Below are 15,394 nucleotides of genomic sequence, written 5' to 3'. Positions count from 1 at the left end.
TAAATTATGTTTTGTATATCTGTCTTCCCAGCACTGTATATTCCTGACACTTCCACTGAAAGGAACAACAGACCCACTCAAGTGTGTGTGTGTGCGTGTGTGTGTGTGTGTGTGTGTGCGCGCGCGCACGTGCACATATGTGTGTGAGAGAGGGAGAAGAGAGAAATGTTTCTCTGTGAGGCTACAAGACCAGACTTTTACCTCTGTGTTTGAATGGGAGATTAGAGTGGGAGGGTCTCCTATCAAAAAAAAGTAAAACTAATTCAGACACCCTTACACTGATGGGCACCTCAGATACAAAGGAAAGGGAAAGAGAGACAAAATGGTTGGTGGTGTGCCAAGGCGAGTCATACAGGGACAATTCAAAACCAGTAAAATTGCCCAGCCAGCAAAAAGCAAACAAAGAGCACGCTTAAGAGCGAGTAATTTACCAAGTCGTAAAGAATCAAAAGAAACCAAGAAATTACTTGATAGCAGAATTTAAGTGACATTCACTATATATAATCTGAAGTAGATACCAGTTTACAGTATGCTGTTTTGTAGAAATATGTTTAATGTGGAAGTATATTTAAATATTTACCTACCCATAACTGTTTATTTCTACAGTTTTAAATACATAAGATTTTTCTAGCAGTAATGTTCACATTACATCCATAGGTACTGGAAATACTTTTTAAACTATATGTTTACAGGCATATATTACCTCCCTAAATAGTGATTTGTGCAAAAATTACTATATCTACGTCASTCAGTGAAAAATGTAGAGAGGAATTTGTTAGAGAGGTTAAGTTTTGTTTTACCCATTTTATTCCTTTATTTTTAGCTATCTTAAATAAGGATCATTTCCTAATAGTGTGGACAATTTATAAATGTTATAAAATGTTAAAACAATATATAAAATGCTAAAACAATATATAAAATGTTGGGTTTGTTTTCCTYTGCTGTACACTACATGGTGCAAATAACTTTTTAACGACCTTATAAATTGAAGATATTTATTATGTGATTCACAGTTATCCATGCACTGTAAGCCACACTGTAATTGTGGCTAGTATTATGAGGTCTGTATTATTTGTAGGTCTCTGGGCTCAGTAATGTTTTAGAAGATGCAGCTGTTGAATTGATGGTTCAGTAATGGTTGCTATTACTTTGCAGTTGACTAATTCCTGGGATTTAGTGGGATTGCCCTTAAAAAAAAAACAACAACAAAACAATAAGCTATTAATAGATTACAATATTACTAATTTATGCAGTTAGGTTGCAATATGATGATGGCATCTCTAACAGGCTGTGACCTAACAGCATAAATAAGGAGGTAATTTGGAATCTAACTTAAAAACAAAAGAGTGAGTTCACTCTGGTGTAGGTCTATTGAAATTTAGTGGAATTACACAAAGGAAAACTGGGGCCAAAGGTAATGCACTGGAATGAGGTGTCCTCCTCTGCTTCTATAAGGAACGGGGCCACAATAAAAGCAATAGAGAGGTTTGGCATAGGATTAGCCAGAGGTAGCGTGGGGGAGAACAAGGCTGGGGTGACCCCGAAGWCCCTCTGCACTCCCTGGTCAGCCCTCACTGCGGGTCCAGCATCATGGGTCATATGACGTCAGGGTCATATTTCGTGGCTGAACACCGACAACTTTTAAATTGCCAGACTTCGCTGCTGTGATACAGCTGCCCATAATGGCATGAGAACGGTGGGTGCTGCATTCCCCTGTGGAGGAAGATGAACCTGATGTCTGGTGCCTCTGTTTTCCTTCTATGTGTGTGGGAGAAACCTTAGCACCTACTGGAAGTGGGAACAGCTTATTCCACGTGGGGTGGGGAGGAAGACTTGGTTGATAAAGTTTAAACAGAAGTATACAAAAAGCAGAAACACAGTAGATAGGGATGAGTCAAAATGAGACATATTTCCATCCCCTTCCAAAACATTAGAAGAGTCAATAAAATGGGATCACAAATATTTAGCACTGTTAATGATTTGTATTTATTTGGCCTGAACAGATATAATATTAAACATGCTGGAAATATTTCATCAGTGGTAAAAAATTGTACTATGTATTTATAATGGAGAAATAAGGATATTCCCCCCAGTCATCTTAATGTTCTTATGGGTGTTAATCATTAGAAAAGTCTTATACTGAGTCAGAGAAGCTATAAAAGAGGTAGGGAGATGGGGTCCTCAATGACTGATGTGCTTGGACAACTTGATTAATGACTGCTATTGATTAAGGCTTTTTAAATTGTGTTGCCATTTTTAAAGTCTTTTTTTAATTATTTGTTTCAATAGCTTTGTTGGTATTCTAAACACTTTGCAAATCCTAACTTTTTGAGGGAACTGGAAACTAACTTTTGTTTTCAGCTGAGCGCGCTTTTCTAAACTGTTTCCCATACTACAGTTATTATTATAAAAGCTCTCTGACAGCTGCTCTATTTCTGATTATGATAGAGGTAGGCCAATAAGTTGCGTAAGAGAGATGAAACAACTCTTGGTTTTGCAGTTCTACCTGAAAAATAGTAACAAATCAGAGCCACTTTTCTGATCTCCAAGATGTCTGCGTGGCTGCTTGCATTCTGACTGCAATTTGCACTGCTCCAGTTTTGAGACTGTCACTTTCCAGATCTCATTTTCCCTCTGCATGAGGGACATTTTAAAGGAAAGCCTGAGCAAAAGACAGTAGCTAGTTTTACTAGGGAGGATGCAAGGGGGGGGGGATCTTAAACATGGTAAATCAGAAACGAACTAGAAAAAAAACCACGTATCTTACAATATATTTTTAACAGGCAAAATCAGCCTATATGAAACTGAGATTTGTAATGGAAATAGTCCACTTGCCTTTGATACTTTGATATGAAAAAATACAACTCCTTAAAGTCTGCATACAGTACTGGGCTTTCAGTAGGCATTGAGGAGAGGCACAAACTGGAGGGAAGGCCAAGGAGAGGAAAGCAGTGCACACCCAGGTGTCTAGGTGAGGACAGTGCTCACATCCAGACCTGCATCCGATGGCTGCTCCCAGCCCCACAGGGCAGGCCTGCGCCTGCACCTTCTTCACCCCTGCTGGGCCCGGCCCTCAGCCTGCAGTCTCTGGCTCTTTCTTACAGCTTTCCTTGTTCCTCTTCCAGGCAGTTCTGTGGCTTCCCTTTAAACCAGCGGGTAAACTGCCTTTCACCTGCTAGTTTCCTGGCCACAAGAATTTCTTCTGCACTACTGTTTGTCTGTGGTGACAGCCTTTTCCCCTTCATGCTGAATTAAGTAGGAAAAATCCCAAATGATTATCTGATTTTTTCTGTTTTCTTCAGCCATTTAGCTCTTCCTATCTTTGATATTGCTTTGCAACGTCTTCCTGAGCAGCTTCTCAGCCCAGATCCCTGTCCTAGCAGTGCTTGGGGTTAGAACAACATCCTTGTTTGTGATGAGTTTTAAAAGCCATGTAAAACATCTCTCAGGTGACTGGGTCTGAGACCATGACAAGACAAGACCCTCAGAGAAATACACTTGGTAGGTGGTGTCTGTCTCCTTGAAAACATTACTAAGCTCCTCCAGAAACATCTTTGAAAGTCCTAGTAAATGCTTTGCTCATCAGTTCTCTTTGACATATGACAAAATGCTCCACCTACAAGTAGGACGGAAGAAGCCCTCTAATGGTTAAGATTCAATCGTTATTATTATGAATAACACCACACTCTCTGCAGCGTGTTCTAACCTAAAAGCCAGTCACTGCACTTGGAGAGTTACTCCTGTCCTTGCAGAGGTTGAGCCCTTGTGCTCTGGTGACGACCTGGCTAAACCGGCAAGAGGAGAGCAGGCGACAGCAGGCATGAAAGGGAAGCTTCAGAAACTGGCTGTGTCTTCCCAGCTAGTACATTAAGTCATCAGATCTATTGATTGAATCAAAACCTACAAATCTAATCCCAGAATAAATAAAACATATTCCAGCACATCCCAGTGGGACCCAGCTGGGCTTGCCAGCTCATCTCTCCCAAAGTTCGTGCTTGCTGAGGAAAGCACTTCAGCAGGTTGCGTTAGTGAGGGTCACTGAATCATTCTTGTCAGTAGCACGGAAAAGCGTTATTGCTCTGTGTCATTGGGCTTTCCCTGCAGGCATTTCAGATGACAAACTGCTCATTTGATTCTTAAGCTCAACACATGGGTGACATCCTTTGCTGCTGTCTTCAGTACAGAGCAGAAAGTAGAGAGCGTTTCATCGGCCTGCAGTGAAATGGAAAACCAATTGAAATAAATGCCTACTGAGGGATGCTGCATCTTGTGGTGAATTTTATGCTAATTCAGTTTAACATATCTAGATAGCTGCGGAAGTAAGTTCTGGCATGTTTTCTCTTCCTAAAACTCATTGGTTTTGCTAATTCACTCAGGAAATGCTGTAGCATTTCCTCATTGTGAATGGTGCCAAGAGCACCCAGATACCCAGTGAAGGAAGAATTAATCCCAGCTCCAGCCTCTAGCCACTCTAATTAGTACCTGAGAGAGAACACTTAGTCAACTTTCTGAGGAAAGAGACAGGACATTTCCTTGGGATGACACTGCTTTGTGGCCAGGCTCACAGGACTGGATTAAATCCCAAGCTTTCTCTCTCTCCTTAACGAATTTATTTCCTCCAGTAATTACTCTATAAGAGAAAAGCCCTCTGACTTCAGTGAACTCTATCGGCAGAGTAATTCTATCAAATGGCATTCCTATTAGCATTTTACAGTGGTTATTTGAAGAGTGTTAGAATAGGGGGTTGCCTCTCCCAGTGCATACATTATGTTATGTTGCCACTTTGTTTGATTGCATTCAAATCTCTGAATCTAATCACAGAATAAATAAAGTGTGTTCACAAGATCCCAGCAGGGCCATCATCCTGTACCAGTGATGTGACAAATAGCAGTGAAAACTAAGACGATCCTCCTTTTGCTTAAAAAAAATATATATACTTCCTTGTTGTGGAAGATAAAAGAATCCTTCTTCTTGAGGCCTGAAGGAAAAGAAGTTATCAGCCACTGGGGCAGAAGAGAATAAATCATGAAAGACTTCTCAGGGCAAAAAAAGATAAAGGAGAAGGAGTTAAGAGATTTTTTTTTTTTTTTTTCCTGAAGGGAGATTAGAAATAGCTTAAGAAATACACAGCGTGGAAGCTTTCACAGCACATGTCAGGGATGAAAATAACTCAAAATATAACAAAGACTAAAAAGATCCCTTCCTGAGGCTAAAGCAGATTGCTTTCTCCGAGCTAGCAATGTATTGTTTCAAGCATGGCTGGAAAGAGGCTAATGGTGTTTAGTTTGTAGCTGTCCAGAAGATGAAGGGATGTGCCCTTCTGTGACTAATGAGCGCCCATCGATGGGCTGTCAGAGAGCTGCAGCTCCGTGAGCAGGGAAGAGGAGTTTTGTGAGTAAYACGTGTAGCCTACGGGTTCAATTCATCCCTGTGTCAGGGTACAAGTGTGGTATTTATCTTGTATATCTCAAGTTCCCCATGATAATGTTTGTTTTATTCCTTCTCTCTGTAAAGAAAGACCTTCTATGACCTTTATATTTTCTCTTCTCTCACCCTGTTCATCTGTCCCACAAGACAGCAGATGCCCAGTGATAGCACATCTGCAGCATATCAGAGCATTTATATAGTGACTGCTGTGGGCAATGCCAGTTTCAGAGGGTCACTGTCCTGTATTCAGGGAAACAGAAGATGATGCCAGGGTTTCCAGCGGAGACAACTGTCTGTTAACTCTGCTGTGATGCAGATGCAGGGCCTGCTTTTAAGGGCTTTAGGGCTGCCTCTGTGCTCTGGGAGGGCACTGAGGCCAACTCTAGGAAAAGAAATATCAGGGATATCATCCCAGGGATGTCTTTTGCCCCTGATACTCAAGAATTATAGTTTGTCAGTTCCATCTAATCAAGCCTGTAAAGCTAAGAGCAATTTCTTTTCTTAACATTTAGCATGTCTGCAATAACTCTGTAAGGCCAGAAAAGATCTGGACTTCCTGCCAAGAAGGGCCAAATGTCTGACCCATGTGGCAGGAACAATAAACGGGGCACTGTTCAGGATGGAAAACTAAAAGATGTAATGTATGACCCATTTCTAAATTCAGCTCTCTTTAGCAAGAGCCTTGCTCCAGCACTGTTTTCTTCTAGGAGAGTCTTCATAAATAGCTGCAGAATCCAGAAATTTAATAATTCAGTCAAGGTGTAGGTTTGTTTTTCTGCCCTCCTGCTGTTTTATCTTGGAGCATAAATACTGAATTGGGAAATTCAAAGGCAGACCTTTTTGTTGGTTTGTTTTGTTTATGCATATTGAAACCTGAAGTTTTTGTTTCAGACTCACCTTTAGGTAAAGGACTGTCATAAGCACACTGTAGCTGACTTCTTCATCTAGGAGAAAAGAATTTAAAGCCCTTTATAGAACCATAACACATATTGTTGTACAAAGTACTGGACACCAAGGCACACTACAGAAGGGATTCTGTGAGCCAAAACACTTTTCTTGTTTGATTTATTATGTTCAGGAAAACAGGATTTAACATGTCCTTGTTAAATAAAAAGGACTGTAGTAACAACCCCCTGACTATCACCCTAGTCTCTTACTGTAAGCAGTTTCTAAAACCTCAAATTTTTGGCTAACCACTTGGGTAAAAAATGACTGACAACACATGTAAGTGTCTTGTAATGAAGTGGTTGAAAATTACTTAATTTATCCTCCATTATAAACCCTTTTCCTGGAACATCTCTAGCTATAATACTTTCAAAGCCAGCTGCCATCTACAGTGGACTAGTAGTGGGCCTATTAAGCCTCTTAAGTATTTGCATTCTAATTCCTAAATGGGGTGGCCAGACCTTACTCTGTGCAAGTGCTTTTATAATTAAGATTCTATCGGCGTTTCTATTATGAACTCTGTTTTCAGTCCAGTGTAATTTAAGGAGGTTTCTTCTTAACAGTGAAGCAAACCTATTGTCTGTGCTTTTGTGTACGTTGTGTTATTTCCTAGCTAAAAATCAAGGAAATCTTTGAAACATTCTGACATTTGTCATCAACTCTGTGCCCTTTCTTAACCATTCATCAAGGCATCTTTTATTGTGATTAGGTGAATTTATTCTCCTCTCTGATGCTTGCTCTTCATCATACATTCTGTAAAAATGCTTAACACTGTCCTTCAGGCCAAAAATCAGGGTCCGATGGCTATAGGAAATGGGACAATGGGGTTGCAAGTCGAGAGTCATAACTTCTGGAGGCAGAGGACAGAGGACATTCATTTCACTAAGCCCATTCAGAAATTCAGGCCCACATTTTCAAAGCTTTGTAGGAGTAGATGATGTCTGTTTTGGAGTTTCGTCTATGGTCTTTTGTCTCAGGTAAAACCATTGTGGCCACAAGAAGCAATTAAAGATTGTCAGGGTATAAAAACGTATTCTATCAAGAACCTACCACTAAATAATTTGTCAAACCTGTGCCCCTTACAGATTTGTTCAAAAACTATTAGTCAGTGCCTAATTCTAAGGGAGCTACTTGGCCTTCAACATCTTTGGGAAAACAGGCAGAGTTCACCCATGTTATAGCCAAGTCGATCACTTCTACAAGTTAAAGTAAACCCGAAAATTTATGAAACCTTTAGTTAACTGCCTATGTATTCCATTAATAGCACCTCCACAAATTAGTTTTGCTGAGTTTCTAGTTTTTGAGATAAAAACCCTGATTCTGATCTCAACCCACTTGGGGAAGAGGGCTGTAAATACCTTCATAGTCCCTCACCCTCTGACCTGCTGGTGGCACCTGCAGTCCTCTGCACAAATGAAAGCAGCCAGAGGAACTGAGGAACTGTTCCTAATAATAACCAGAGCATGAAAACCCCGACTACATCTCTAATGTGTCCTCTACACTGAGAGCTGGGAGAAAAGCCTAGAGCAATTCTGACAGCTAGCTGTCACCCGTGCATCCGCCTTACAGAGATGTGTTCTGCCAGGTCTGGTCCTGCTGACATCATGGCCCTTCCCTTGCACTGATGTAATGAGCTGCTGTATGCTGCAATGCTCCCAACTTAGAGGTTTTAGTTGAGGCCCAGTTAGTGTCAGCTGTTTGTCTGCTGGATATTTCTAATTATCTCACAGGACCTGCTTCCCCTCTCTTGCATGTTGGTGTAAATCAGTGATAATGCAATGGAAATTGATGGCATTTTACAGCAGTAAAAAATGTTAATAGTTCAAGACCAGGCTTTCTGCGTTTGAGTGGTCTCCTGGTGCCCTGCTGAGCACAAAGGGGGAGCCGGCCCTGCAGCAGTCTCACTGGAAAGACTATGCCTGAGAGCAAGCTGTCCAACTAGTGCCTTCCTCACTTGCATTTTATTCCCTTTTTAGCTGCATAGCAACTAATGACCATAAAAACAGCTTTAAAAAGCCCCACATTATTCCCGTGTTTAATTAACTTTTAGTGCATCAGACCATAGTATCTTATCACAGCCTGCCCAGTTTCAGGGGGTTATTTGGTTTGAGACTCACTAATGCTTGGCTTCCATTCAAGTGATTCACGGTTACTTCTCTTTACATTTCACACATGATCTGAGACCCATAAAAGCACGGCCTTTTTGCAGCTGTCACCAGCAGCAGACTAAGAACAGGTTCTTCAGCCTCATGCCTCTCACACACATGCTGACCATCCGTAGCTTATTAGACAACCTCAGCCCTGAAATGCCTTGTGTTCCTAAACTAACACTGGGGAGAGTGTATGTTAGTACCACCAGTGGATGGGTGTAAGATTTCTATGTGTTGGCAGGCTTTTACCCACCATTTGTGCAAGCTAGAGATACTTCTTGGGTAGAGCAGGAGGTTCTGTGCTTTATGTCCTCTGCTAGTGTGAAATTTGAAGTATTTAGGGTGTAGCAACAAGGTGGATGCCTTCCAAGTAGCCGTAGTTTGCTTCCTGTGTGCTTGCAAGGGAGATTAAATCCCCATGGACACCACTTACAGATGAGCTGTTCTTAGACATACATCAGATAAGACACACCAAGGAGAGCTTCCAACCTGCAATTCCTCATGCTGGTCATTACATTACAGCAGGAATGAATGAGGTCATACATTGATTAAGGGATAAAAGATGTTAAGACCAAGAGCTATCTTATGACCCATCCTCTTCTCAGTCACTGGACACTGCTGCTCCATTTCTGCCTAAAACTATTGCCTTAGTGCTCGCTTACTGGGACAATTCCTTTTACCCGCTTATCCACTGGGGACACAGGCCTTCACATACCTATAGCAGTATTCATTTAATTTAATTTTAAAGACACCCATTAATCAAAATGGRTCTATTTACTGATTCTTAATAAGCTCTAAAAAGGTTTTGTTCTGGCATGTTTGTCTGTGTTTGACTCTAAGGCCATTTCTGTAATAAATCGTCATTTTCTGCCTGTCTTAGCTTCTAAATGCTTTGGGTCAAACAGGTACGTTTGTACACCATGTTTCGATAGCTCCCTTCCTGCTACACATGATTTGGTTTCTCCGTCCACTTTATTCCTATTTGCCCAGCACCAATAATACAGAAGAGATTAAGGAGGGACAGGGAGCTGTTTTTCTTCACCCACTGTATTTTCTGCTCTGCAGAGGGATGCAGGCCTGCACTGAAAGTGTCTGCAGCATATTCTGTTCAAAGGTCAGATGCGGCTGTTTCAGCTGTTGTGAATTGGATTTTAGCCAAGACCCTCCTCTGACAATTTCAAGAAGGCCACTTCCACATCCATCTTACTCAGACAATTGTACGCAATTTTCAAACTAATAATTCATCATTTGCACATATGTGTGGCTTCTATTCCATTATTTTATTAACATATTAGAAGGGCCCTGATTTATTTAGGAAATTCATTATTACTCTTATCAAATTATGACATGTTGTTATCCAGGAAGATGCACTTGCTATTTCACAACTAATTATGCCAATTAAGTTTTCATGATTCTACCACAAAGCACAGCTCATTAACTTTAATTACTTTTGAAATGCAGCTGCTGAGACACACACAGAAAGGAACAGGTAGGTTATATTTGTTAGTTAATTTCTGCAAATGCAGTTTGTTGTCATTAGGTCTTAAGTGATTCTTTYGGGCAATTTTGTTCCATATTTCCCATGTAAGTTTTGGGTACTTTTCACTTAAGAGGGTTTTAAATGTTCCTCTTTCTTTATAGACTAGCTTTCATCTGTAGAACTTTGGACCAAGTTCAAAGATATTTCCTCAGATAAATCTGGTGTTTTAGTTCAGTCCTTAATGGAAATCAATGGACATCTACAGTGAACATCCTTCATCACCTAAGTGGAACCAGCCCAAAAGGAGTTAAGGTGAAGACTGCATTTTGTCTGGAAGCTAAGATGCTGTGGTAAGGCTAATTTTACTGAGAAAAAGCATCTCAGGTCTGTAATGCATGCAGTTGATGACTCCAGAGAGGTGCCTGGTTAATATTTCTCTGGAAGGATTGTCTTGAGTGATTAAGAAGGACAAAATATGGCTGAGCATTTCTAGGTTCACCACATGCAGGCAAGGAATAGCAGGTATGAAACTCTTTTACAGGTCTCCTGAGGAACGGGGAAATAGAATTTCTTTGCCTCTGTGAGAGTAGGACAAACTGACAACTAAAGAACAGTACTGACTGCTCTCAGAGGAGGTAGTGTCTGAGCTGACTCAGGGAGTTGAAAAATCTGTTACCATGTTTCCTCACTAGCATCTTTTGGAAATGTGAAGAGCATTCCTCCTTTCAAAACACATCATTATTGAAAAAACAGTCAGAACACATATAATCCATACTCCCTTTCAGAAACATTCGGATGCAATAACCGCTTCAAAGTGCCAGAATGCTTCTCCCTCCACTTCCTCAGCCTCTTGCACAACTCTCGCTGGTCACAGGGCCGCAATTCAGCCACAGCAGTGCCACTGTCCCTGAAACTGGCTCTCTTCACCTTCTACTTTGTATATGGTAGTTTTGACTTTGCCATCTACTGGAAACTAGGTAGTTTGGTTACCCTCATAAAAACAGCACTGAGCAATTGGGCCAATGCCAGCTTTAAAGCTGTTTACATGCTTGGTGGTTAGATTGAAGTGTGAGAAAGACTAGTATTGATATTGGGAATTTTCATGCATATTTTCATCAGAATGGCAACTTTTCAAGGGCAAAACACTGTCATTCTTTTTGGTTCTGGTGGTGATGGACAGGAGTATCAAGCTTGGGATAACAGATACTCATTTATTTTCACAGAGAAAGCCCAGAAGTTCAGATCTTTTCTTTAACATCTTTAATGACATGGCAAAGGGCCTCTAAGAGGTATTTCAGTGTGTTGCACTGTAATGTAGTGCTAAAGTTATAGTAACCTCTGCTGAGGGATAGCTTTTTAAGGATGAGCTATGCAGCACTCTGAAGTGAGGATTTAATGTCTTCAATAAAGCACATTAACCATTATTACTTCTGACCCAGCATAAACTCCAAGAAGGAAATGCCTGCCATTAATGAAATGTTTAGCAGCTCTAGAGCCATTCACCTCTTTATAATCTCTGGGTCAAACAGAATAGTCACTGAAATTCACTGTATGATCTAAAAATGCTCTAGAATTTATGGGGGTTTGGCTGAGGAAAGAAGCATCCTAGTACAATGTTTGCTTGGGATTTTTTTAACACAGCAGCTGCAGCAACAGTAATTCCAGGGTCTTCAATTCCAAAGGCAAAGTAATGAAACTGAATATACACCAGCAAAGCCTTCAACAAATGAAGGTTTTAACTCATAGATTCTTTTCTTTGCTGATATCCCATTAAGCAATTCTGTTTGCTGGATACTGAGGTCTACAACTCCCAGGCATGGACTTTCAGTGCAAAAAAACRAAAGGCCATATGTAGAGATGTAGCTAAGATTAAACCTGGTATTAGTAAACTGAGGTGGAGAATGATCATACTTTCATATACAGCTAAAACAGACAGTGATCTCCTGCCTAAAGTAGACATCCTGCACCTTCTCCTTCTTTTGCCCCAGCACTGACCCTACAATATAGTGGCTGGGGGCACTAAGCCAGCAAAAAGCTATTATTTCTATAGGGTTACTTTTTCATCAGTTTTGCACACTGGATCAGGTCTCTATGAGCTCACATGGACTCCAGCAGAAAGCAAACAGCAGGTGTGTGCAGCCGTGGGCACCAGTGGAGGAGGAAGAGAATGGCAGGTAGTCCAGAGGTGGCCTCAGCTGGGACATGAAACCACAGGCTGAGGGGACAAGTACCTTCCTGCACGGTCAGCACCAACAAGACTGGTGTGCATTAAGTTAATGTACAGGTCTGAGCAGGGAGTCTTGTGGGGAGAGTATCTTCCTATCTGCTCCTGCTGCCCAGAGAGAAGCAGGAGCAGAGCAGAGTTGGAAGGCGCCCAAAGGGTTTGTGTATGTGGAGGGGTTCTCTGAGGAAGGCAGGGGAACATCCTGGGAGCAAAATATCTTGTTATGGCTCTTCATCCCAGCTTCTTACATTGCCTAAGGCCCCAAGGTTTCTACCAATGACACTGCACCCATTGCAATTGTGTGGACTCACTTCTTAATAATATAGCTCAGTATGCTTTTAAAGTTTGGTATATCTGTGCTGAAAATCCCAAATGAATAGGCCTAGATGGGAAGGGCTGATGCAAATCTGAAAGGAAATGTGCTGTCTGTCTTGCAGTGAAAAGGTGAAGGCACCAAGAACCACTAAAGTTTAAAGCCAGTACGTGAAGTATCAGCTAAGTCAAAGTTTAAATAACCTAGAAGATCCACAGCTTGACTATTCTGGAAGATCTATGTCAGAGCCAGAAGTTTTGTGCCTGGTGAGGTCCAGAATTCATTTGAGATTCCCCTCTGAAAATGGCTTTGTTACTTAGGGACCTCTGAGTTTCTCTGTGGTGTGAGCGTGACATGGTGAAATGAATCCCCAAGCATTCAGTGTCACAGCATGACTGAGTAACAAATTCATCCTGGGCAGGGAAGCAGCAGAGGGAGGCAGTAATAAAGGCTGAGAGGAAAGGGAGTCAAAGTCTGGGCCCTTATTGTGGAAGTGAAGAATTTTACTATACTATGATCAAAAGTAATTGCCAGAGCTGGCAGGGGAGTCCAGCAGGAGAGGAGGTTGCCAGCAGGCATGGCTAGTCTCTGCTGAGTATGAGACAGCAGCTATCCACTAACTGACTACGGGGACGACGAAGGAGGGGGCTGGCATCAGAGAGCCAGCCAGCCAGGAGGACAACATCTGTCCTGCATCTGCCTCATGGCCACAGAAAACCTACAAGCAATCCACAAAATCAATAGCACTCACCTAACAACATAAGGAGAGATGTCATGCAGGAACCACTCTCCCACGAAGACAGCAAAAGAACGACAGTGGGTGGCAGTTAGCCTCCAGCCATGGATTCTATAGGAGGTTTTAGAGAAAGGGCAGTGAGACACAGTGGCTGTCCCCGTATCTCTGTGCTATGCTGCTGTCCATAATGAAGCTTTAAAAACAAAAGAGAAATGAATATGGTTATGAACTTTCTCCAAAATCTGAATGGCATATGTATTGAGGCATAAGGTTTGCTTAAGCTGGTACAGTTTTTAGCCTTCTCCGTGTGACTCTTATTTCATCCACTTATGGATATCATAAGAGTATACTGTAATACATTTCCAACATTCTATTAAGAACACAGGATATGTAAATATACAGGAATATATTTACAGTATTAACAGTAAATATTACAGGAAATGTAATATACATTTTGAATATGTATGATTCACTTTACCTTCTCACTTTGCAGTGCTGCCTCTGGGTGTCCCAGAGTTGACTTCTTCTTGGAATAAGGAGAGACACTACTGTAGGTCAAGTAAGTATGCCTGACTTAGCATGCAGACACAATCGTGAGCTGATCATGCCTGATGAGAGCACCCAGAGAAACACCGTCTGTCTGTTCAGGTGGGAACACCTGGGCACAGTGAGGTGGGGAGGGGGGATAGACCAAACTTCCACAAGTGGGAAGGAGGTCCATCATCCCCACAGACAGCGCAGGATAATTCCCAAACACAGAGAAAGAGGCTCTTCACACTAGCCAGTGAATACCATGGTGATACAATGGGAAATTAGTCCAAAAAACATGGGGTAAGAGCTTCTGACCACGTTAATCTGAATTCCCTTTCTGTGCTAAGTTGAGGATCTTTAAATAGTGTATTCCAGTTCACTAACAATTGCTGTTTCTGCATTACTAAAAGTGACCAGTGATCACAGCATTCTTGTGAGAGGTTACCTCTCTCTCTGGAAAGCTGTAATAGCAGAACCAGGAGACACTGGCTTGCACGGGCATGGTGTGCAAAAACTAAACCTGGGGCCTCGCATATAAAAGGGGCACTCTCAGAGAGAATGACATTGTCTAAATTTTAGACTGACAGTACACCCTGAAAAATCGCCCGCCCACCTCCTCCAGCTACACTGTGAAGTTGGTTGAGGGCAGGATTTTAATGCTAGCTGTGTCGCATGCTTCACGAGCCAGCAACTGGCCCTGTACTAGGGGCTTACTAAAATAAGTGTGAGAGCAGATTTCTCTGTGTTGTGTGTCATGATATACCACGCATCTGAAATTAAGATCTATCCTGTTATCTTGTTTATGTCCACAAGGTGATGCATTCCTTGAAACAGATTAATTCAAAATGCCACTCTTGGTCAGCATTTCTCATCCAAGCTGTTCTATACCAATAAATTAATCGTTTCACTTGAGCTCTTGATACCAGATAATTTGACATGTATCAGGCGATCACGATGCCTCCTGACTCACTTCAGAACACCTGATAGCTCTGTTCCAGAGACAAGAACAACATTCAGACCTTACTAATTTTCACTTTTCCCTTGAACTCCAGAGATAGCTGGAAGATTAGAGAAGACAACAGACGGTAGGACCTGTCCCAATTTTCCAGTTTTCTATTTTGTATACCTCTTCATTATATTTTATAAATGAACTATTAATATCTAGCCAATTTCCCAGCCGTATTACTATCCAAGTTCCACTGCAGCTGAAAAATGCATGCACTCAGCACTTTTCGGATAATGGCAACGTACACTGATAGGTCGGTTAAGCTTCACCTTCTACCGTCAATCTCCAAACTGGATTTTATTTTCAGTGCAGCTTCACACGGCCATTTAGAGCGAAACCTTGGCCTGCGAGTGCCGGCGACCAGGCCGTCCCCGGCCGCAGGGGAGCAGCGGAGCTGCAAGGGAAGAGCAGGCGTCGGCACACGCAGGGGCTCTGCCGGACGCCCCGACGCCCTTCCCGGCTCCCGAGGCACCAGCTTTCCCTGGTTCAGACAGCGGTGCTGCCAGGGGTTGGCCAAGCGGTGAGAGGGGGGCTGGCTGAACCGTTTACAACCCGCTTCTCGGAAACGGGAAATTTAACAAG

General features: G+C 42.0%; 1 long non-coding RNA gene across 1 annotated transcript; it reads right to left on the bottom strand.

Moving 5' to 3' along the window:
• Positions 1-1,302: 1,302 nt before the first annotated feature.
• Positions 1,303-15,148, bottom strand: LOC112963915. Its single transcript, XR_003252785.1, has 4 exons — positions 13,754-15,148; positions 13,291-13,468; positions 6,325-6,371; positions 1,303-4,212 (listed from the first exon to the last, which is right to left on the bottom strand). It is a non-coding gene; the product is annotated as an uncharacterized LOC112963915 (long non-coding RNA).
• Between the last annotated feature and the right edge of the window lie 246 nt (positions 15,149-15,394).

Source organism: Apteryx rowi, unplaced genomic scaffold, assembly GCF_003343035.1.
Source record: "Apteryx rowi isolate R43461 unplaced genomic scaffold, aptRow1 scaffold_180, whole genome shotgun sequence".
Lineage (NCBI taxonomy): Eukaryota > Metazoa > Chordata > Aves > Apterygiformes > Apterygidae > Apteryx > Apteryx rowi.
Note: the sequence above shows the minus strand (reverse complement) of the source record. Positions and strands in the feature narration are given on the sequence as shown.